This window comes from Mobula hypostoma, chromosome 22 (genome assembly GCF_963921235.1).
Source record: "Mobula hypostoma chromosome 22, sMobHyp1.1, whole genome shotgun sequence".
Classification (NCBI taxonomy): Eukaryota; Metazoa; Chordata; class Chondrichthyes; order Myliobatiformes; family Myliobatidae; genus Mobula; species Mobula hypostoma.
The window spans coordinates 28,921,902-28,945,973 of NC_086118.1; positions in this window are offsets into that span (position 1 = coordinate 28,921,902).

Sequence of the window (24,072 nt, forward strand, 5' to 3'; positions counted from 1 at the left end):
GCTTTTGATTTCTGCAATACAACACACAATCCACAAGGAAATCAGAGCAGTGACCTATTAAGACTTTTACAATACAGCCATTTATGCAATAGAGGTTATTGTTTCATATAACATTGAAACAAGCCCATCGAGTCTGCAGTGATCAACAAGCACTCATTTACACTAATTTTCCCCACATTCCCTTTCTCCCCACCAGATGTTATCGCTGTCCTTCACAGCCAGGTACAATTTGCTGCAGCCAATAAACCTTACCACACCTATATGGGATGTGGGAAGAAATCAGAGGCCCTGGAGGAAACCCACATGACACCAAGCTCCACGCTGACAGCACCCTAGGTCAGGATCCGAACTGGGTCTTGGAGGTTGAGAAGCAGCAGCTGGTAGAGTTGCCCCAACGTATGAAACTAATGATGTGGTCAAGTGGCATTGGATCTCCCCTTATGAGCAAAGACAGTCATCACAGAGTAGTTTAGATGCCCATAAATGGACATTTCAGAATTACTCAGCCAAAGCTTTTAAATTAGATTCCGGATATTAAAATTCCACTGTGTTTTCCCTTTACTGTTCCATGGTCATCAATCACCGAGCTAAAAATAACTTGGTAGTTAAGTGGTATGCTGCGCAAAAGAAAACACTAGAATATTTGACTAACACAAGCAGAAGTTCAACCTGCAAATGTATTTCTTTGGGTTCTACTGTTGTAAATCTGGAGAAATAGGCTGATGCTCAGGTCATGGGTAGATCTTACCCTTACGGCTAGCCCTCTAGCATCACTTAATTTACTCTTTCCCTCAAGTGTTAATAATATCATCCTTTTTCAAGATGATCCCCTCATTTTAGCAAACAAATTGATTGCACAGATCCATTCACCTGGTTTAGTCTCTCAGGTAACATCCATTTTGTGTGGCTGTCACCATGTGACTGGTGAAATTATTATTCAATATTGTCTGAATCTACCAATTACGAGTGTTGTGTAGCATTTTACTGATTCTGTTTTGTGTCTTGCAGAACATCTTAATGAGCTAGAAATACCGTCATCCAGTACAGCATTGTGTCTGTTTCACAAAGGAATTTAATTTACAACATGATTGGTTATTTACTGAGAGGTTATGCAGTTTTCAAAATGTATTCTGTAATGTCTCTATGAATGAAGCATATGTACACGGAGGTAATCAGATATTCACTTTTAAGTGAATGGTTTTCAATGCACATTTTGGTATCACTTGGAAAAAAATTAATTTACTGATAGCACAGGTCTCTCATATGAAACCATAGAGAGTTGAGGACTGCTTCTGCATTAGTTAAATGGGCTCAGCTTTGCCTGTCTAATGCTGGGTCATTTGCAGCATTGTTCTTGTCATGTATGTCCTCCTGTGAACCTTCACCTGGTATTCAGTTACACGTTTCATATAGATGCCACTCGGCAGTCCTATCATGTGTTCCATTCTCCATACCGAATGCTGTAGCATTTAAGTAGCTATTCTTAACATCCTAATGTCCCTTTAAGAGTCATAGAGTTATAGAGTCACAGAGAATTACAGGACGAAAAGGACTCTTTGGTCCATGCCAAACCATTTAAACTGCCTAATCCCATTACCTGCACCAGAATCATAGCCTGATCCATACCCCTACCATCCATGTACCTATCCAAACTTCACTTAAACATTGAAATTGGGCTCACATGCACCACTTGTGCCGGCAGCTTGTTCCACTCTCTCATGATCCTCAGAGTGAAGAAGTTTCCCTTCAAGTTCCCCTTAAAACTTTCACTTTTCACTCTTAAGCCATGACCTCAGGTTGTAGTCCCACCCAACCTCAGGGGGAAAATCCTGCTTGCATTTACCCTGTCGAAACCACTCATAATTTTGGAGACCTCTATCAAATCCCCTCTCAATCTTTTACATTCTGTGGAATAAAGTCCTAACCTACTCAAATTTTCCTTATAACTCAGGTCCCCCAGACTCAGCAACATCCTTGTAAATCTTCTCTTCACTTTCTCAATCTTACTTACACCTTTCCTGTAGGTAGGTGACCAAAACTGTACACGATACTCCAAATTAGCCCTCACCAATGTCTTAAACAACTTCAACATCACATCCCGTCTCCTGTGCTCAGTACATGGATTAATGAAGACCAAAATGCCATAGGCTTCCTTTACGGGGCTATCTTTCTATGACACCACTTTCAACGAATTATGGACCTATTTTCCCAGATCCCTTTGTTCTACTACATTCCTCAGTGCTGTACCATTCACAATGTAAGACCTACCCTGACTGGTCTTACTGAGGTGCAACATCTCACACTTATCTGCATTAAATTTCATCTGCCATTTCTCAGCCTATTTTTCAAGCTGAGCCAGATCCCTCTGCAAGTCATGATAGCCTTCCTCACTGTCCACTACACCAGTCTTGGTGACATCCACAAATTTGCTGATCCAGATAACCATATTATCATCCAGATCATTGATATTGGTAATAAACAACAATAGACCTAGCACTGATCCCTGCAGCACTCTACTAGTGACAGGTCTCTAGTCAGAGAGACTACTACCTCTGGTAGTAGAGGATCTACTACCACTCTTTGGCTTATTCCAATTTCTAATCCAATTTACAACCCTATCTTGAATGCTGAGTGACTGAACCTTCTTGACCAACCTCCAACACAGGACCTTGTTCATGTAGATCACATCACTTCCTTGCCTTCATCCACTTTCCCAGTAACTTCTTCGAAAAACTCTATGAGCTTGGTGAGTCGTGACCTACCATACACAAAGCCATGCTGACTATCCCTAATCAGTCCCTGTCTATCTAAATACATATATATCTGGTTCCTTAGAATACCTTCCAATAACTTTCCCACAACTGATGTCAGACTCACTGGCCTATAATTTCCTGTTTTATGTTTAGAGCCTTTCTTAAACAGCAGGACAACAATAGCTATCCTCCAATCATCTGGTAGCTCTTCTGTCACTGAGGATAATTTAAATATCTCTGCTAGGGTCCGGGTAATTTCTGCACTTGCCTCCCGCAAGGTCCAAGAGAACATCTTGTCAGGCCCTGGGGATTTATCCACCTTGATATGCATCAAGATAATAAACACTTCCTCCTCTGTAATCTGTACAGGGTCCATGAAGTTGATGCCGCTTTGCCTCACTCCTATAGACTCTTATAGGCACCTCCTGAGTAAATACAGATGCAAAAAATTATTTAAGATGTCTCCCATCTATTTTGGCTCCACACATGGATTACCATTCTGATCTTCCAGAGCACCACTGTCCCCTGTAATGCTTTTGCTCTTAACATATAAGTAGAATCCCTTAGGATCTCTTTAACTTTGTCTATAGAGCAACTTCATGTTTTCTTTTAGCTCTTCTGATTTCTTTCTTATGTGTTCTCTTATATTTTTATAATCCATAAGCACCTCACTTGGTCCTACTTGCCTATGCCGGCCCTGCACCTCCGTTTTTCTCTTAACCAGCGCCTCAATATCTCTTGAAAACCAAGTTTCCCGACACTTTTTATCTTTGCCTTTTATTCTGACAGACAGATATAAGCTTTGTTCTCTCAAAATTTCGCTTTTGAAGTCCTCCCACTTACCAAGTGCACTTCTGCCAGAAAACAGCTTGTCCCAATCCACACTTGCCAGATCAGTACTGATACCATCAAAATTGGCCTTTTTCCAATTTCGAATCTCAACGCGTGGGCCAGACCTATCTTTTTGCACATTTACTTTAAAGTTAATAGCATTGTGATCACTAGATGCAAAGTGATCCCCTGCACAAACTTCTGTCACCTGCCCTGTTTCATTCTCTAATAGCAGATCCAGTATTGCATACTCTCGCATTGGACTTCTACATACTGATTAAGGAAACTTCCCTGAAAACATTTGACAATCTTTATCCCATCTAGTCCTTTGACAGAATGGGAGTCCTAATCAATGTATGGAACATTAAAGTCACCTTCTAAAACAGCCTTATGTTTCTTGCAACAGTCTGCAATCTGTCTACAAATGTGTTCCTCTAAATCCCTTGGACTGTTGGTGGTCTGTAATAAAGCCGCAATAACATGGTTGTACCTTTTTTATTTCTCAGTTTCATCCATAACACCTCACTAGAGGAGTTCTCCAACATTTCCTCGTGGAGCATTGCCATGACATTGTCCCTGACTAGTAACATCACCCCTCCTCCTAAATCCCTCTAACTCTGTCGTGTCTAAAATAATGGAACCCTGAGATACTGAGCAGCCAGTCCTGCCCCTCCAGGCAACCAAGTCTCACTAATGGCTACAATGTCATAATTCCAGGTGTTGTTTCATGCCCTGAGCTCATCCACCTTTCCTACGATACTTCTTGCATTGCTGGATCCCAACGAGACTCCCAATCCCACTTCCACCACTCCAAGTCTGACCCTTCCTCTTTCAACAATTCTACCAACATCCCTACCGCCAATTTCCAATTGATCCATATGAGAAGTTACCAGATAAAAGAGATTAGCTTGTATATCCCCATGTAATCCTCTGTTGACTATTGCTGCTTCAGTGTCTTCCACAACCATTTAACAATGAAAAATGTAAAAACAGCAGCATAATCTCATGAGTATCACATCATCACTATGGCCCCAGGGGAATATTCATCTAAAGCATATGCTTCCTCTGCATTCTTGTGGTAGTGCTTTGATTTTAATGGACTTCACTCAAAGACACCAAATAATCTTCACAGGAATGCTCATCATATGCACAGAGACGCCTAGGTGAACAATGTGCTCACGAAATACAGTTTTCCAGCAGAATTCCATAGCATGGTACAACTTAACATAGCTGCATACAACAGAATTTCCAGCTCTTTTTTTTTCATGTCAACACTACAAATTACTAGTGCCTAACCTCATGCAGATTTGTAAATGATCAAGTTTTAATATCAGTTAATATTTCATCAGCAACAAAAAATATGGAGTACTAGGTTTCTTCACACAGAAGCTGGTTCATATATGGAATGAACTGCCGAGGACAGCATTTAAAAGATATCTAGACAGGTAAATGGTTAGGATGGTTTAGAGTGATACGGGCCAATTCTGGACAGTAGGTCAAATTTAGATGGGCACCTTATGGATGAGTTGGACAGAAAGACACGGCTCTGTGTTGTATTGCTCTTTGGCTCTTATGACAGGTTTGTCCTTTGCTTTTGTTTGTAGCTGCATTTTCCGGATCTGTTCTTATCTTAACAATTCTCATCGGGCAGGACTTCTTCATTGCCAAGCATTGCATGTAGACCAAACAGGAGCTACATTTTAATCAGGGCAGGATGTCAGTAGTTCTCCCTGAATGAGTTAGTGTCCCACTGTCATATTATGCTGCCACTGACAAACTGATGAAGAGTTAACAAGATTTAACAACTGAGCCAAATAACCTCAAGAGAAAGGACCCCTTAGAACTAAGTTGATAGTCTTTTTTTTTCCGTGGAAGTTAAGCACTCAAACACTTGTCCAGCTGAGAAACTTAGATAAAATATAGTTAATATTTGACATCAGTTAAACATCATTCTTTTTAAGGCAATAACAATCTTTCAAAAGGCTGAAGTGGGCTCCATATTTTAATTTTAGGCTGCAATATATTTCTAATAATGTGCATGGTTAAATTAAGTTGCTAGATTGGTATCCAGAGACCCAGGTTATTGATTTGAAGACATAAGTTCATATCCCACAGTAGTCACTTGTGAATTTAAATGAATTCAATTAAAACATATCTAAAATAGAAATCTGGTGGCCGTGAAACTATCTATTGCTTTAAAAAAATCAACTTGATTCAACAGATATCAATCCTTGCTCAGTCTGGTCAAAGTGGTGAAATGGGAGGCTGGCTCTTCATCCTCACCTGAAAAGACAAAATAGCAATCAGTTTAGCGGGAGACAACAAGCAATGTAATTCAAGTGCCATTCACGCCAGTAGTGGTCACATCCCATAAACAAATTAATGAAAAACAATTATATTAAAGAAAAAGAAATGACCTAACTTTCAAATAACACTACACAGAGCTTATACCAGGGCAACATTTTTAAAATTTGCATCACTTTTATGATGAGTTATACCTTAGCAGTAGGACAGGGGAATGCAATTAATGAAGATACTTGTGTAGAATATTCAAAAGGAGGATTTGTGGTTGCAACTCTCTACCTCAATGTTTAAACAGCTGTCTTAGTATTTTTTCAACATTAGCTTTACTAATGCAGATACAGCCTCTGACTGCCAAGTTCTACTCTGCTGCAACCTTCCACCAGCCAGGGTGTTGCAGATACTGTGGAAATTCCCCACCATTTCCTTTCACCACCCACCACCCCATCATCTCCTTAGCTCTCTAGGAAACGCATGCTTGGATTTTTTCTTTCAAAGTATGTCCTTATAAGAGCATAAGACACAGAGTAGGAGCAGATTTAGGTTGACCCATTGAGTCTGCTCTGAAATTTGTTTCTGCTCTCAACCACATTCTCCTGCTTTCTCCCTCTAACCTTTCATTTCATTACTAATAATTTTTAAAAAATCGACCTTCACTTTAAATATACCCATTGATTTGACCTCCATGGCTGTCTATTGCAATGAATTCTAGAGATTCACCAGCTTCTGACTAAAGAAGTTCAGCCTCATCTCTGTTCTAAAGTGATGCCCTTCTATTCTAAGGTTGTACCCTCTGATCCTAGATTCTCCTACGATTGGAAAGATCACCTCCACATTCACTCTATCAGGGCCTTTTAATATTCAGTAGGCTTCAATGAGATCCCTCCTTACTGTTCTTGACTCCAGTGAGTACAAGCAGAGAGCAGTCAAATGCTCCTAATGCAATAACCCCTTCTTTCTCAGGGTCATTCCTATAAACGTCTCTGGACTCACTCCAATGCCAGCATATCCATTCTTAGATATGGGGCCCTAAACTGCTCACAATACTGAAAATGCGGTCTGACCAATACCTTATAAAACCTCAGCATTGCATCCTTGCTTTTATATACTATCCTCTTGAAATAATTGCTAACATTGCATTTGCCTTCCTTATTATCAATTCATCTGCAAGTTAACCTCTGTGGAATCTGTACTAGGACTCCAGAATACCTTTGCACCTCAAAGTCTGAAATCGTTCCCAATTTATTCCTTCTACTAAAGCGTATGCCGATACACTTCCCTACACTGTATTCCGTCTACCACTTCTTTACCCATTCTCCTGATCTGTGCAAGTCCTTTTGCAGACTCCCTGCTTCCTCAACACTACCTGCTTCCCCTCCCCCCCCCACCCCCGCCATATATCTTTGTATAACCCACAACTTGGGAAAAATCCATTAATTCTCACATCCAGATTATTGAAATGTAGTGGACCCAACACCAATTCCTGCAGAACACCACTTCTCAGGGGTAGATAACCGGAAAAAGCCCCCTTTATTTCCACACTTTGCCTTCAGCCAGTTAGCCAATCTTCTATCCATGCAAATACCTTTCCTGTAATACTATGGGCTCTTATTTAGCAGCCTCATGTGTGACACCTTGACAAAGACCTTCTGAAAATCCAAATAAACTACATCCACTGACATCCTTTGTCTATTCTATCTGTAATTTCCTGGAAGAATTCCAAGAGATTTGTCAGGCAAGATTTCCTCTTCAGGAAACCATGTTGACTTAAGCTTAATTTATCATGTGCCTCCAAGTACTCCAAAACCTCATTTCTTTAAAAATAACCTTTAACATTTACCAACCACTGAGGTTAGGATAACAGCCCTCTTATTGCCTGACTTTGCCTCCCTCTTTTCTTAAGCAGTAGGGTGACATTTGCAAAGCTCCATTCCACTAGAACTACTCCATAATCTAGTGATTCTTGAAAGAACACTGTGAATCCCTCCACAATCTCTTCAGCTACCTCTTTCAGAAACCAGGAGTGTGGTCCATCTGGTTCAGGTGACTTATCTATCTTCAGACCTTTCAGTTTCCTAAGCACCTTCTCTTTAGTAATTGTGACTGCACTTACTTTTACCCACTGACTCTCTTGAATTTCTAGCATATTGCTGGTGTCTTCCATAGTGAAGTTTGACACAATATACTTATTCATTTCATTCAACATTTCTTCGTTCCCCATTGCTACCTTTCCAGAATCATTTCCCAGTGGTTCAATATCCTTTCTTGCTTCCCTTTTACTCTTTACTATATCTGAAAAAAAATGTTTGGTATTTCCTTTTATATTATTGGCTAGCTTACCTTTATATTTCATCCTTTCTCTCCTTATTGTTTCTTTCTTGCTTTCCAGTAACTTTTAAAAGCTTCCTTGTCCTCTTGTTGCCCACTAATTTTTGTTATATTGTATGCTCCTCTTTAGTTTTTATCCTTTAGCTCTTTATATACTAACTCCTCTCTCTGATCACAGCAACTGGAAGCTGTTATCAGGTCTAAACACTTACATGTTTAAATGCAGCAAAAGGTTAATCTTCAAAATTATCCCTAGTTCCTGTTACTTTCTCCCTTTAGGTATATGAAGGCCATTGAATATTCATGTATATTTCTATAAGTTTGGTTTAATTATAAAATAATTGCTAATAAAGCAATCTTGCAAACAGGCTGAATACAGTATTTACTTGCAGTTCAAGTAATCAAACAATTCTGTCTAAGGTAAAACTTTTAATATTACCACATCAGCAATAAAAAAATTAGAAATGTCACATAATCTGAAATGATTGAACACTTTCTGCTGCATTGCCAATATGGAAATGTAATATTGACAGTGATTTGAATACTGCTTTATTCCTTTTATGCATCATTTGCATAAAGCTAGAAGATTATGTACCGTGTGCAGTGGAATAATGTATGTGTGTAATAGATGTCATATAGATGCATGAGAGGTGATGTTAAAAATTCATGACTACTTTTTAAATAATAGCATTATTTGTGTCATTTTCAAATAAAATTTGCTTTTAGATGAACTCTCAAAATATTTGATAAGGTTTTAGGTAGGAACAGAGCTCTGGCTGCTCAAAACGTGGAATTAAAATATTACATCAGTGAAGAAGCAAAAATGGGCAGCTATGGCAAGCAGAAGCTGGGGCCAATCATACAGCTTTTATTTTAACCTTAATTATTGTTCTTATAACAAGGATACTCTGAGATTTGATTTTATCACATGAATTTACACACCTTTTTTTTTTGTTCGAATGCCTCTACCTTAGTTGCAGCACTAAGCATTGACAGATCTGTTGTGACCATGTTTAATCATTGTGAAGCTGCTCTGTGTTCAGAAACCATGGACAATGGTTCCCAATTACTAAGCTTTAGATGGCTATGAAATGCTGAGAATGGCTAATCAATAAATTGAATGGAGTCTGGGCTATCCATTCTACCAGGACTTTAATTACAGCCCCAGTAATAGAAATTGCTGAGATTTGGATTTTTCCATGAAATTAAATTAACTCTTTAATCACCATTGTCTTTTGGCTGTTAATAAATGTTTAGTACAAAGTTCGGTTAATTTCAGTAGAATCTGGAGAAGTGGATTACTGGGTGATGAATCCAGTGAGCCATTTCTTTGTTACAAAGACACCCACATAAACTGTAAGCCTGAGCTGTGTATATTGAACTGAATGTTTTATTGTGCATATAAAATATTTACAGCTCGTCATAGTGCCGTGTAGCGTGTGATGCCTTCATACTCATTTCAAGGGCATTGGGAACATTATATTTATTGTCTTATTGAGCAAAGCTGACCTATCTCAAATCAGAAGAAAGAATTTATCATCTCACTTGATATGCATTGTTTACCAGGTGCAGAAGCAATATGAATAATGAGGCATCTTAAATAAATATTTTGGGAAGTTTATTAAAAAATGAAATTCCAATTAAATTTTGAAAAATATTGAGTTTTTGTTTGCTCTTTGGATTTTATTTCTAAATCTTATATTACATTAGAAATGTGTAATTGCTTTTTTGCCAAACTAAATATATTTTGTTTATTTGTGGCAATGCCCATATAAGATTGAAAAGGAATAAAATGAATTGACAAAATATAGCTGAAATTATATAAATCAAATTAACTGTAGAATTTTGGGGTGCAATAGATATTCCTAATGCATTTGCACGCCTATAGACTAAAATATTGTGGATACTAGATATGTGAAATAATATAGTAATTCTGGAATTGCATAGTTGGTCAGGAAACAGCTGAAAAAGAGTTCACATAACAGGCCAGTGACATTTCATCAAAGCAGACAAAATGTTAAGAGATAAAACAAACTTTAAGATCCAGGAAACAGAAGAGGGGTAAGAACAAAAGAGAGTGTAAGGCATTGGATAGAAAACTGAAAGACTAAAAGACAAAAGGGAATTTTATGAAAAACAACATGAGGTGATAATTGGACAAGTTGAGAAGAGGTGGGCAGCAGAGGCATTAACTACTGTACGGAAGCCGATGTTGAGCCTATATGGTTCTAATACGCCTGTTCAGAAGAGGTGCTGTTTCATGAGCTTATGTGAAAATCGACTGCTTTGTCTTGAGGTCAAAGTGGTCAATGAAGTAGAATAGAGGATTAAGTACAGCATCGGGTGATCAGATGTGTGGGGAAAGAGACAATCATCGAAGTGGCCTATGCCCACTCCAATACACAGGAGTGTGATAAAGCCAAAGTTAGACTACAAATAGATCACCTTGTGCAGCTCTGACCATAACACAAGAGGAACATTGTGATAGTACAGAGTAGATTTATTACAGTATAGTCAGTGCTCAAGAACTATAATTTTGAGGAGATAATGATTTTAAAATGTCTTTTTTTAAATGAAGGATACATTTGGGAAGTTTAACCAAGGAAAAATGTGAGATGCCAGAACAGGATTACCAGAAAGGATAAATTGCCATTAGACGAGAGGTCAGTAACTATAGAGGGCAGAGTTTGTTCATATCTGGAAGGAATAGTGGAGAACTTGAAAAAAAAGATCTCACTTAACAAATGAGGGAGTCTGGAACTCACCACATAAAAGGCTGGAAGAGGCAGAAATCCTCACCATATTCGATGAGCATTTCAGGAGCAATTGAAAAACCATCTCCAACCTGTCAGTGGATTAGAAGCTGGGAACTGACAATGTTTCACAGTCCATTTTTAGCTAGAATGGACCATATAGGAGACTCTTCTTTCCCATAAGCATCTTTGATCTCAATATAATTAAAATAAATGCAAATAAACATCACCCATGAAGTATGTTTGAGGTTCTGAATGGTGGATAGTGATCAGGTAAGCAGGCTGATGTTTCTCCTGTGAAAAATAATGAGGGATGGGGAAGTGCAACGGTGGAGAGAACCATCCTTTTGAAATGCTGAGAGGTGAGGGGAAGAAAATATCTGTATGCTGGCATTTTGGAAATGGTCTAAGGCAGTTATTAGTAGAGAGTTTATTTATTTTTATATAGAGGTACAGCACGGTAACAGGCCCTGCTGCCCCAATGGGCCTGCACCACCCAATTACACCTATGTGGCCAATTACACACAGAAAGCTGAAGGAACTCAACAGGTCAGGCTGCATTTATGGAGAGGAATAAAGAGTGGATGCTTTAGGCCAACACCCTTCATTTGGACTGGAAATATTCCTCCAGTATTTTGTGTGTGTGTGTTACTCTGGTTTTCCAGCACCTGTAGTCCGTTGTATGTACGTGACCAATTAACATGGTAACATGCGTCTTTGGGATGTAGGAGGAAAGTGGAGAAAACCTGCATTGCCACAGAGGGAATATACAGACTTCTTTCAGACAGCTACAGAATTGAACCTAGGTCACTAGCACTGTAATGGTGTTAAGTAACCATTACACTACCCTTCCCCCCCCCCCGCATTGCTGTTAGGGATCTGGAAGGTGAAGGCAAGAGGAACCATTTGGTTCCTTTGAATAGTAGGGGAAAGGATTAGAGCAGAGCTGTAGAAAATGAAACTTGCCTGTTTACTGCTTTTATACTTGCCAGATCGTTATTTTGCTATAGCTTTCCCATCCATATTTAGTTTCTTGCTATCACTATTGTCTACTTGTTTCCTTATTGTTTTTGTTGTTTGCCCTTCACTTTTTTCCTTTTGTTATCCCCTGGTCTAATTGACCCCAAATCCACTCAAGCTTGGGAATATCTAAATATTTCCCCTGTTAATCACTTCTTCAAGTTCTTTTCAGAAGGTTATAAACTAAAGGCTCTCTCTCTTGCCGATAATCTGTATTTTAAATGATGGACCGAAAATACCTTAGGTTAAGTGTAGATATAAGCCATGAACTGTTCTATTTTACAGGCAGCGAGTGAATTTACTGTTACAGGTTTCCCCCGCTATTCGAAAGTAGGGCGCTCCTATGAAACCTTTTGTAAGCCGAAATGGCGTAAAGTGAAGAAGCATTTACCATTCATTTATATGGGAAAAAATTTTGAGCATACCCAGACCCAAAAAAGAACCTACCAAGTCATACAAAATAACACGTAAAACCTAAAATAACACTAACATATAAGTTCCACTTTTGCAACAGTTTCATCACCATCGTCCAGTGCTTTCTGTTTCAGCTTATTAAAAAGACTGACTGATTTCTCCTTAAGTATAAGAAAACTTAACGGAACACCACGTTTTGTACACCCATCAATCCACTCAAACAATAGACTTTCCACTTTATCCATTACTGGATGCCAACTAAAAGAGACCACTTTGCTACTAGCAGAACCAATAGTAACATCGGCAGCTTTCAAGATTCTTTCTCTCTGCGTGTAAATAGTACGAATGGTGGACGCAGGCAAGTTCAACATATGCACAATATCTTTATTTCATTCACCACGATCAAAATGCTTAATTACGTCCAGTTTTACACTAAGCGTAACACCCTTACAAACTCTCTTAGGCTTTTCTGATACCATAGGACACATCTTGCTAACGGATGCACAAAATAAATCGAGATAAAGCACAGATGCTCACAGACATAGTTCAAAGCTATGGCAACTTGATGCTGAGATGCTGAGGTTAGTTCCCGGGGAAGGAGCTTGGTGGCGCCACTCTCGCTGCTCGGGGTGCCTCTATAACGGCTCGCTGCAAAACAAACGCTGAACGCTATTTTCGCCTTTCACCTTTTTTCGTAAAAGCAAAATTCCTCTTCAGATTTCTTTCGGTTAACAAAAACAGGTACTAATGTAGGTCTTTCGTAAAAGCGAAGTGGCGTAAAGCGAACTTTCGAAAAGCGGGGGATACCTGTATAATCAACACTTTCTTGACCATGAACTACATTAGTAACATGACCACTTTTTTAGGAACCCATAGCCTGCTGCCAGCATGTCACCCATCACATTGTACTGCTTCACTTTAGCTCAACAACTGAATAGGAACATGCCATCTCATAAAGGATGCTTAGAGCCACCAGGCCCGCAACGCTCAAAATTGAGTTTGCGTTGTTTGCACCAATCTTGCAGTTCCTAGATTAGAGAACAAGAGTTTTCAAATTGATAGCTAGGAAAATAGTTTTACATATTACTACCCCTATCTTCCGCATGCCAGTTTTTAATTTTTGGGGTTAGCATCAAAACTTCCAATGTTCAAAAGTTCAAAGTAAATTTTATTATCAAAGTACATACGTGTCACCATATACAACTCCGAGATTAATTTTCTTGAGGGCATACTCAACAAATCTATGGAATAGTAACTATAACAGAATCAATGAAAGACCACTCAACCAGAGCGTTCAACCAGAGTGCAGAAGACAACAAACTGTGCAAATGTAAAATCAATAATATAAATAAATAAGCCCTCAATATCGAGAACGTGAGTCCATGAAACTGAGCCCATTGGTTGTGGGAACTTTTCTATGAAGAGGCACGTGAAGCTGGGTGAAGTTATCTCCATTGGTTCAAGAGCCTGATGGTTGAGGGGTAATAACTGTCCCTGAACCTGATGGTGCAAGTGCTGAGGCTCCTGAACCTTCTTCCTGATGGCCGCAGTGAGAAGAGAGCATGTCCTGGGTGGTGTGATTTCTTGACGATGGATGCTGCTTGCCTCCAACAGCGATTCACGTGGATGTGCTCAATGGTTGGGAGGGTGAATAGTGAAAATAATAATCACCTTCCTCCGGGTTTCCTTATATTGTGGAAGCATGAGAGGGAGAAAAGAATCTTCTAAGTAAACATATCTGAGTTGGAATGTAATATTGCTGAGGGTCACCTGCAAGTCAAATTGTGAGACTGCTCTGGAATAGGCATACTGAGCCGTTTAGATAATAAGCTGTGTTGAGTTCATTGTTACAATACATATTATGAGAGTAGAAAGCATGCTATTCATTGTAGTGTCCTTGGAAGCACAATATCAAACATGAAATGCCTATGAACTGCTGAAGTCGATGGCATCAAGGAGCTATTTCCCTCTGCACAGCCAGCTGGTGAGCTGCTGCAGGTAAGGCTAACAGAATGTTTAATTGATTTTATGGCTTGGTATAGCAGCATGCTACTCACAATTAAATTCTTGTTTATTTGGCCTTACATGAGATATGATCGGTTGATTTAAAAGAACATGGGAGCTCTTATAGAGAAGAAATCAATCACTTTCATTTTCAAATTAGGTCAAATGTGATAGCAGAGGCATTTAGCTACTTAAAAGTAAAACTACTGCAAGTATAGGGAAAAGCCACTGTATCAGTGAAAAAAGCTGAATATTCAATTAACACTAAAGTTATCCTCAGAAGTTGGGAAAAAGACTTCATTATCTGGTATTGATGGATCACAAGTCTTGTCCCTGAAGACTGACCAATGTTGCTTTTAAACTGGGCACCATGGTAGTGTCACAGTTAGTGCATCACTTACAGCTCAGAGCATTCTAGAGTCTGGAGTCCAGAGTCCAGTCCCAGCGCCATCAATATGGAATTTGTAGGTTCTCCCTGTGAACTTTGTGGGTTTCCTCCTCAAGTCCATAAGACCATAAGGCAAAGGAGCAGAAGTCGGCCATTCAGCCCATCGAGTCTGCTCCGCTATTTTATCATGAGCTGATCCATTCTCCCATTTAGTCCCACTCCCCTGCCTTCTCACCATTACTCTTGATGCCCTGACTACTCAGATACCTATCAATCTCTGCCTTAAATACACCCAATGACTTGGTCTCCACTGCCGCCCGTGGCAACAAATTCCATAGATTCACCACCCTCTGGCTAAAAAAATTTCTTCCCATCTCTGTTCTGAATGGGCGACCTTCAATCCTTAAGTCATGCCCTCTCGTACTAGACTCCCCCACCATGGGAAACAATTTTGTCACACCCACTCTGTCCATGCCTTTCAACATTCGAAATGTTTCTATGAGGTCCCCCCTCATTCTTCTAAACTCCAAGGAAAACAGTCCAAGAACAGACAAACGTTCCTCATATGTTAACCCTCTCATTCTAGTGAATCTTCTCTGAACCCTCTCCAACGTCAGCACATTCTTTCTTAAATAAGGAGCCCAAAGCTGCCCACAGTACTCCAAGTGAGGTCTTACCAGTGCCTTATAGAGCCCCAACAACTCAACATAGAGTCCAAAGATGTACCTGTCAGCAGCTTAATTGGCCATTGTAAATTGTCTGTGATTAGGCTAGTGTTAAGTAGGGGTGTGAGAGGGGCCACTCCTGCACTGTATCTCTAAATAACTAAATAATATAAACTATAGTTGAGTTTTCCACTTCTATTTCCTTGATATGCACTTGGAGACAAGAACTGAAATAATCAAGTACGTCAAACAGTTTTTTTCAGGATGAAAACTCCAATAATATTGTCAGGTGATTGTTAAATATAATGCATCACTCTGCCAGGTTAATGCTGTAACCTAAGTTTTTGGATGCTAAAATAGAACTTGCATGGTAAGGGTATGGGACTTAGTTCACGATTCTCAAAGGATTTTGTATGAGGAATACTTCAATCAAATATGTTGCGACTTTATATTCTGTTATATGTGCATCATTGCTCACACAAGGGCTTGGTGTACCCTTCATAAACTATAGCTGGATATTGCCTTCAGCCACGTCACTGCCTGATTGACAACATTCACTCACAGGTACTCCATCATTAAATGAATTTGCATACATGACATTGCTATCTCCTCCACACATGATAGATAATGATGTGAAGCCAGCATATCTTTCATGGGATGCTTTCCAGGCATGTGACCTCGAAGTGCATGCCATTTGAAACCTTTCCTGTGCCCTGTACAATGTCACCTTGCAGTACGTCTACAATTATTTTTCTTGTGTTGTCAGCAATTATTGCATTCAACATTGGTTCCATAAGCAAGATTGAGGATCCTCCGTGCAGCTGAGCAGTGCTATTTCATTTTCTACAGGAGAATTATTAAGCTTGACTTAGAAGTGTGCTGCTGCAAAACAAACCATACCTATTTTTGACTGAAGCCAAGTACCAGTTTTAACATTTACGAGGGTTGGGAGAAGGTGTTTTCACTCAACTCTTGCCCAATCTTGACATTAAGATAGACCAAATTTTTACAGGTTTCAAACAAAAACAAGGAAACACCAATAATAAGACTGCTAGTGATTTTGTGGATGTTAAACGGAACCAGAAATGTTAGTCTCGATGGCTCTTCCTTCTTGGACATGGACATCTGATTAGGGTAAAAGTTGATGATGTCACAGGCAATGTCAATTTCAAAAGGATGCTCCCACACTGCTAAAAGTTGTCTCAAAATTTCCACCTGATCTTTAGAACTCCCTAATCCGGCTGATGCTCACCCTTAGTTTCTGAAGGCTAGAATGCTCCACTTCATTTAGACTACAAACTTCCCAACCTATAATGGATCTCAGTAAGTGTTAGGAAGCAGGCTTTCCCAATATAGGGAATCAATGCCACCTTAAGTTCTAGTATGAGGTGGACAAAGGTCGTGTCTCATACATGTTGTCGAAGAAATTACAAGAACACCCTGGAATTCAACCTTTTTTTGTGTGTTTATGGGGTTGCTCAATTCATAGCCCAGAGTTGGAAGGTTACTATTTTACTCCCTACCTCAGAGAAGTCAACCAAAAATCCTGAGGTGATACCCCAATGCAAGGCCAAAAAAAGTGTTGCACTGTTGGGAGGCCATCTTTTGCAGGAGACAATAATCCAAGGCAACCGTTTCCACTCACTGATCAATGTTAAAGATCTCATGGCACTACCTGGAAGAATAACAAGGGTGTCTATGAACAAATTTCCTGTCACAATTTCAACAATATACTCTAGACTGCTTAAAGTAGCTGCAAACAAAAGTCAAGAAACCAGGAAACGTAACATTTCAATTCATGTTCTTTAGTAGCTGAGCTTTTGGGTCCACAACACTGGGAGTTAAAGAAGTACCACATGTTTGCAGAACCTATGTGTGAATGCTATTCTGCATATTCAGATGCTATGTATTACGGATTTAACATCTGTGCAAAAAATTCACAATCTCTTTACAATGGCACTATAAAACTGCAAGCTGTTGTTCTTCCATCTGAAGATCCTCAATAATTTGCAAAATATGACAATCTGTATTAAAATCATAGACCAGCAGGGTTCCCTTGTTAATCAAGAGGACCCTCTACTCACTTTGAAGTCTTTGTGTGGGAAATTTATATCTGCAGGTTTCAGTTCATAGGAGAGTTGATCTGCTTATGGAAAGCGCCTTACTGTAGCAAACACAAGATAAAAGTGTTGGAAAGCAGCCTAGATCATAACAAGCATGTTGCCTCAATTGATTTGGCAGGAGAGTTAGGTAAAGTTTCTGCTTTAGATGCAATTGGTGATCTGAAGGCAAATTTAGCAGGTTTTAAGATGTACTATTCAAATTGCATTTGCTTATCATTGTATACAAAATCTTCCCTGAACCAATGTAATCAGTTAACCTATTAAAATGCAAATATTTAAAATTTTAATTTTAGAAGATCTTTTAGCTACAATCGTGTGTTAGTTTGGTGGATTTTGATGAACGTGGCCACAGCTAGTGTGCATTTTAAATCCTTGTGCTCATCCACTAAACATAAGTTGATTTTAATCTACTAAAAATAATACAAACTCAGACATTTACTGTTGGAATGGGATACAGCTGTAAACTTCTTAATGAAGGACAATAAATATATATTCATTCTTTTTGAGAGTCTGTCATGGGTGCCCATGAGGCCAAAACAAACGCAGCTTAATTTTCACCCGGCAAGGCTCTGAACAAGTGCCACTAATATAAACTCCCAATAGTGAGGAATTGTCTGTGGGCAGAAGTGCAATCCAAAGAGGAAGAGGTGGAGTGCCCTGGGAATAGTTTCTAATCCAATATATTTAAAACAGACTCAAAAGATTATAATCACTAAATTTGTGATAACTCTGATATTGGCTAAGAATATTGGCTGTGACTCTTTGCATTATTGTTATATTTTAAGTAAATTTCACCAAATAAAATCAAAGCAACTCAGCCAATGCTGACGTTTATGCACTTTAGCTTGCTTAACTCGATCAGTATGAGGTACTATTGCAAATGTGAATTTGACACTTAAGACAAATGCAGCATCTGTATTTTTTTCTCTTGGTTCTGGCTGAAATAGGTCAGTGAATGGATTAGTCTGTTCTACCACTGGGTTTTAAGATTCTGAAATCCAATATTATCTAGACCAATAGTAATCTCTTAGATGAAAGTTCAGAAGAGAGATTTAATCTTCTTGCTTCAGTTGATTCGTTTGCTGCATTTAAATGAGTCTTAGCTAATTCACATTGGAGACCAGATTCCTTCACACTTTACAGTTTAGAATTCTGACAAAGCATCTTGAACCTGAAAAGTTAACTCTGTGTTAAGGATTTTCAGCATTTTCTATCTTTAGATTTCCAGCAACTGCAACTTTTTAAATTTACCTTTGCATTGGATATGAAGTTTGAATTTTTTAAATTAATTTTATAGTTATCTAGAAATCCATCGACACTCCTTAACATTAAAAAAAATATGCTCCAGTGGCTGATTATCTGTGATTCTTGGAAGCTGAATACAAGACATAGCTACAAACATGGTACTAGCAGTACTAGCAATCATGCACCAATTTTCCCCCAACCATCAGCACCTCTTGTTCTGGCGATGAAGTTCACTTAATTGCAAGTAATGTAGAGAGATATGGCTGTGAAAAAGAGAAAAGAGAGACAGAGGGGAATTTTTTAAATGAAGTATCATTGCAGACCACCTCTTGTACAAAATATGCACTTGGGTAAAATGTAACACACATAAAAATTGCTGGTGAATGCAGCAGGCCAGGCAACATCTATAGGAAGAGGTACAGTCAACGTTTCGGGCCAAGACCCTTCGTCAGGTAAAATGTAGTCAACTTTTTAAAGAATCACACTGTGATAAAATACGGCGCCTTTGGAAAGAGGCATCTATCATTAAAGGACTTTCACCATCCAGGACATACAATAGCCTCAAGGCATTACTAATCAAAGAGGAGGTACAAAACCTGAAGACCTACACTCAATGTTTTAGAAACGGCTTCTTCCCCTCAAACATTAGATTGCTGAATGGTTCATGAACCTATGAACATGGCTTTGTTATTCATTTTTTGCACTATCCATTTTATTTTTGTAACTTAGAGTAACTTATATGACTAGTATTATACTGCTGCCGCAAAACAACATACGGTATTTCACGACATAAAATCTGATTCTGATTTTGATACCAGGACAAATATTCGTTAAATTTATTTTTTAAAGGACTGCATTACATTTATCAACAACTTTTAGATTTTAAATTATGAATCTTGCAATAATAAAATAAATAAAAAGAAGACAAGACTAATAGCTATAGACATTGAATGTTTACACTCACATATATCTATATAAAGAGTAGCATTATTGGCATTGTAGTTACTGTAGCTATTGTAAATGCCACTTTTGAAATGGCATTGGAGAGCAGTAAAGGTACTGATGGATTACAAACACAAATTGAGCCAATTATTCAAAGAATAGATTCAATTAGCCAAAGTCCAACAATGTTCTAAGTGAGGAGGCTAATGTCAATAGAACTGTATTTTAAATAGTCACAATGCTTCAAATAAAGTGCACCAATGAACTATTTGTCTTTCACATTCAATAAATTTTTGAACAGTATGAGCAACAGCAAAGCCTTTGTTGTCCTTGATGACCACAGTAAATAGCTTTTCATTGCAAGCATTCAGAAGTATAGCTGATATTGGGTCAATGAGTTTCCATCTGTTAATGTAAATTCACCTGCTTTCTCTGATTTAACACACTGTAAATTGTAGCCAGAGAATCATACCCGATGATTTCATTTCCTACTTCCAGCACCATAAACCTTTGACTTCCCCAGGGATCTTTCCTTTTTCCCAGTTTTGTTTCTAATATATCTTGAACTGCCTTTCTGAACACGATATATGTTTATTCTAGAGGTACCCTGGCTAACCTCCCCCCTTCAAACAACTGAAACAAAATCTCCAAGCCTCATACATCCAGTACTTGTTGATTTAAACTGTTTTATGCAGTACATGACCCCATTCCCTCCACCCCCTCCCACCCACACACACCTGCTCTTTTGGCCTTAGCAATCTCCCCAATCTTTTTCCCTGAACTCTGATTTTAACTCCTCCTCCTTCAGAGGCCACATATTCAGTTGGTCAATCCTAAACTCTGCAGTTAGTTCCCTTCCTAAAATTTTTTACCTTTTTTCTTTTCTTTAATATGCCATATAGAATCACTTTGTCCTAATCTTTTGCTCTTGTCATGTCCTCTGGGGCACAGTAGTGAAGCTTAATCCAAATTATTATTTTTTTCATACTCTGTGATGAGTGCACCCATTGGAAGTAAAAGGGATCCTTTGTTCTTGTTGAAAAATAATAATTTCTCTCATATAAGTGGTAACGATTAATTAATTCTTAATGTGATTACTGTATATTATATGCTCTACTCAGAGTTATTTTAAAGTATAATTCCTTCAAGAATTATGTCATATGACCAAACGCGCAGTTGATTAAGAAGATTAAAGCTGTTGCTTTGATTGAAGAGTATTAATAATAAGGAGTGGTTGGACAAACTTAGATATTTTCTTCTGGAATATCAGAGGCTGAGAGGTGATCCGATGGAAGTACGAAGTATATAAAACTTTGAGAGTTATAGAGTCAGAATCCTTCTCCAAGGCTTGAATACTAGACAGCAAAAATTTAGGATGGAAGGAAGTTAGGGGGAGATGAGATTAGGTTTAAACTGGCCTCATTGTTGGCCCAAACATCATGGGATGAGAGGTATGATCCTGTGGTTTACTGTCCTATGTTCTACGTTCTCTAGTTTCACAACTAGTTTGTTGAATGCTCTGAGCAACAGTCTGTAAAGAGTCCCTCGAATACATGCATCTTGCTTGAGTTCTTCATGTCTTGTGTTCAAATTTCCACGTTGAAAATGTCCTTGTTAAAACTTCATCGAGCTTACAAACTTTTACAAAGATCAATGTGGCCTTGGGTGTTGCTCACAAGCAAGAGAAAATCCGCAGATGCTGGAAATCCGAGCAACACACACAAAATACAGGATGAAGGCTTTCAGCCCAAAAAAATCGTCTGTGCTTTTTTCCATAGATGCTGTCTGGCCCACTGAGTTGCCCCAGAATGTTGTTGGATGTTGTTCAGGTACTTTTAACTTACTAGGCAATTTTTTATGAAATTGAGTGTTGTTGCCCTTTTTTTCCATTTAGAAAATAGGCACATGTAAACAGTTTCACTCTTATAATGTGTCAAGAAATCATCATGCTGTGGCACGTACACATCTACAGGACTCTAAAGCAGTAATCATGTAAAATTTCCTCATGCTGTTTTCTGTATTCATTCTGTTCTTTTCTACACTCAGTTACCACTTTGTTAGTTGTCTCCTATACATAATAAAGTGGCCACCAATTGTATGCTCATGGTCTTCTGCTGCTGAATCCCATTCACTTTCAGTTCAACGTGTGGTGCATTCAGAGATACTCTGCTGCACACCACTTTTGTAAAGTGTGTTTACTTAAGTTACTGCCACCGTCCTATCAGCTTGAACCAGTGGCATTCTCGTCTGACCTTTCTCAGTAACAAGGTGTTTTCACCCTCAGAAATGCCACCTACTGGATGCTTTTTGTTTCTCACACCATTTTCTATAAACTCTAGAGCAGGAGTTCCCAGACTTTTGATGCCATGGACCAATACTATTAAGCTAGGAGTCCATGGAACCCCAAGGGAACCCCTGCTCTAGAGATTTTTGTGCATGAAAACCCTAGATCAGCAGTTTCTGAGATAGTCAAGCCACCCCATCTGGCACCAACAATTATTCCAATGTCAAAGTCACTTAGATCACATTTCTTCCCAATTCTAATGTTTGGTCAGAACAATAGCTGGATCTCTTGAGCACGTCTGCATGCTTTTATGCATTGAGTTACTGCCATATGATTGGCTGATTAGATATTTGCATTAATGAGCAAGTGTACAGTGCAGGTGTATTGAATAAAGTGGCCACTGAGAGTATATTCAATGTCAACCTATTTTACAAACGGGCTTTGAGTTGAGATAACTTTATTTTAATGATCTCCTTCTAGACAACTAGGGCTACAATACTCTCCTGCATTTTTATTATCATACTTGGCATTGTTTCCTTCCTTTGAAGAATTCTTGCAGGGAAGCTATGTGATTCATCATGGCTATACCATGGCATGTCTTTGACAGAAGTGGTCTACCTCTTCTTTCATCATTGATTCTTTTATTGTAAATGCCCGCTGGCTCCTATTTTGCAATGTGCAAGTGTTTGTATTGAAAGATTCTTCTGGAAAAGCATTCAGAGTCCAAAACTGGTTGATGCCATTTATAGAAACTGACTGGCCTCTCATTTAACATCACAGTCTACAAGGGGTGATTGATAGTTCGTGGCCTAAGGTAGAAGGTGTCAATTTTAGAGAACCTAGTACATTTATTTTTTCCTACATTTACACACTTAGTCCAGTGGTCGTGGAGCATACGGATCCCTTCTTTGTAGACGTCGGTGTCTTGGACCTCCAGAAGTGGTCCACAGCAGGGGTGATTGATAAGCTCGTGGCCTAAAGTAGAAGGAGATGAGGAGAAACTTCAAACTTTCTGCATTTTCACTCAAAGAGTTGAACTGCACGTGCATATAACGAGAGCTGTATAACTCATCTCCTTCTACCTTAGGCCACAAACTTATCAATCACCCCTGCTGTGGACCACCTGAAGGTCCAAGATTCTCTCATTACATGCACGTGCAGTTCAACTCTGAGTGATAATGCAGAAAGTTTGAAGTTAATAACTCATCTCCTTCTACCTTAGGCCACGAACTTATCAATCACCCCTGCTGTGGACCAGCTGGAGGTCCAAGATTTTCTCATTACATGCACGTGCAGTTCAACTCTTTGAGTGATAATGCAGAAAGTTTGAAGTTAATAACTCATCTCCTTCTACCTTAGGCCACGAACTTATCAATCACCCCTGCTGCGGACCACTTCTACAAAGAAGGGATCCGTATGCTTCACAACCGCTGGACCAAGTGTGTACATGTAGGAGTGGACTATGTTGAAAAATAAATGTGCTGGCTCTTCTAAAATTGACTCCTTCTACCTTTGGCCACAAACTTATCAATCACCCCTCGTATTTGATTCCTTCCATTGCTTAATGACCTACTGGGTGAAAAGAAAATCTGCAAATAGTTCTGTATCTAAATATGTGAGACATGAATTTTCTAACTTTTCAAAGGTCATTGCGGAATCCCTAGATAAGTTTGATTGTTCATGGCGGAGAGATGATTTGTTCATGTGATGTACAGTAGATGTGAAGGATTTGAGTTCACTGGAAGGGTGGCAAGGATGGCAGTTAATTGGGCATTCTTGCATAAAGCAGCCAAGATGCAATTGACTGTTCCTAATTAACTTCTCACAGGCTCTAGGTTTTTGATCCAGCAGGATTAGTTGTCATTATCTGGATATTTAATGCCTGGTGGAATTTAATATCCTTGCTGCTCTGAGATATAGCTCTGTGTCTGACAGAACAAGCACAGCTTATGCTTCAAGTCAATGGACACCATTATAGATGCCAAGAAAACAGCTCTGCCCCCACCATATAGCACATTTAG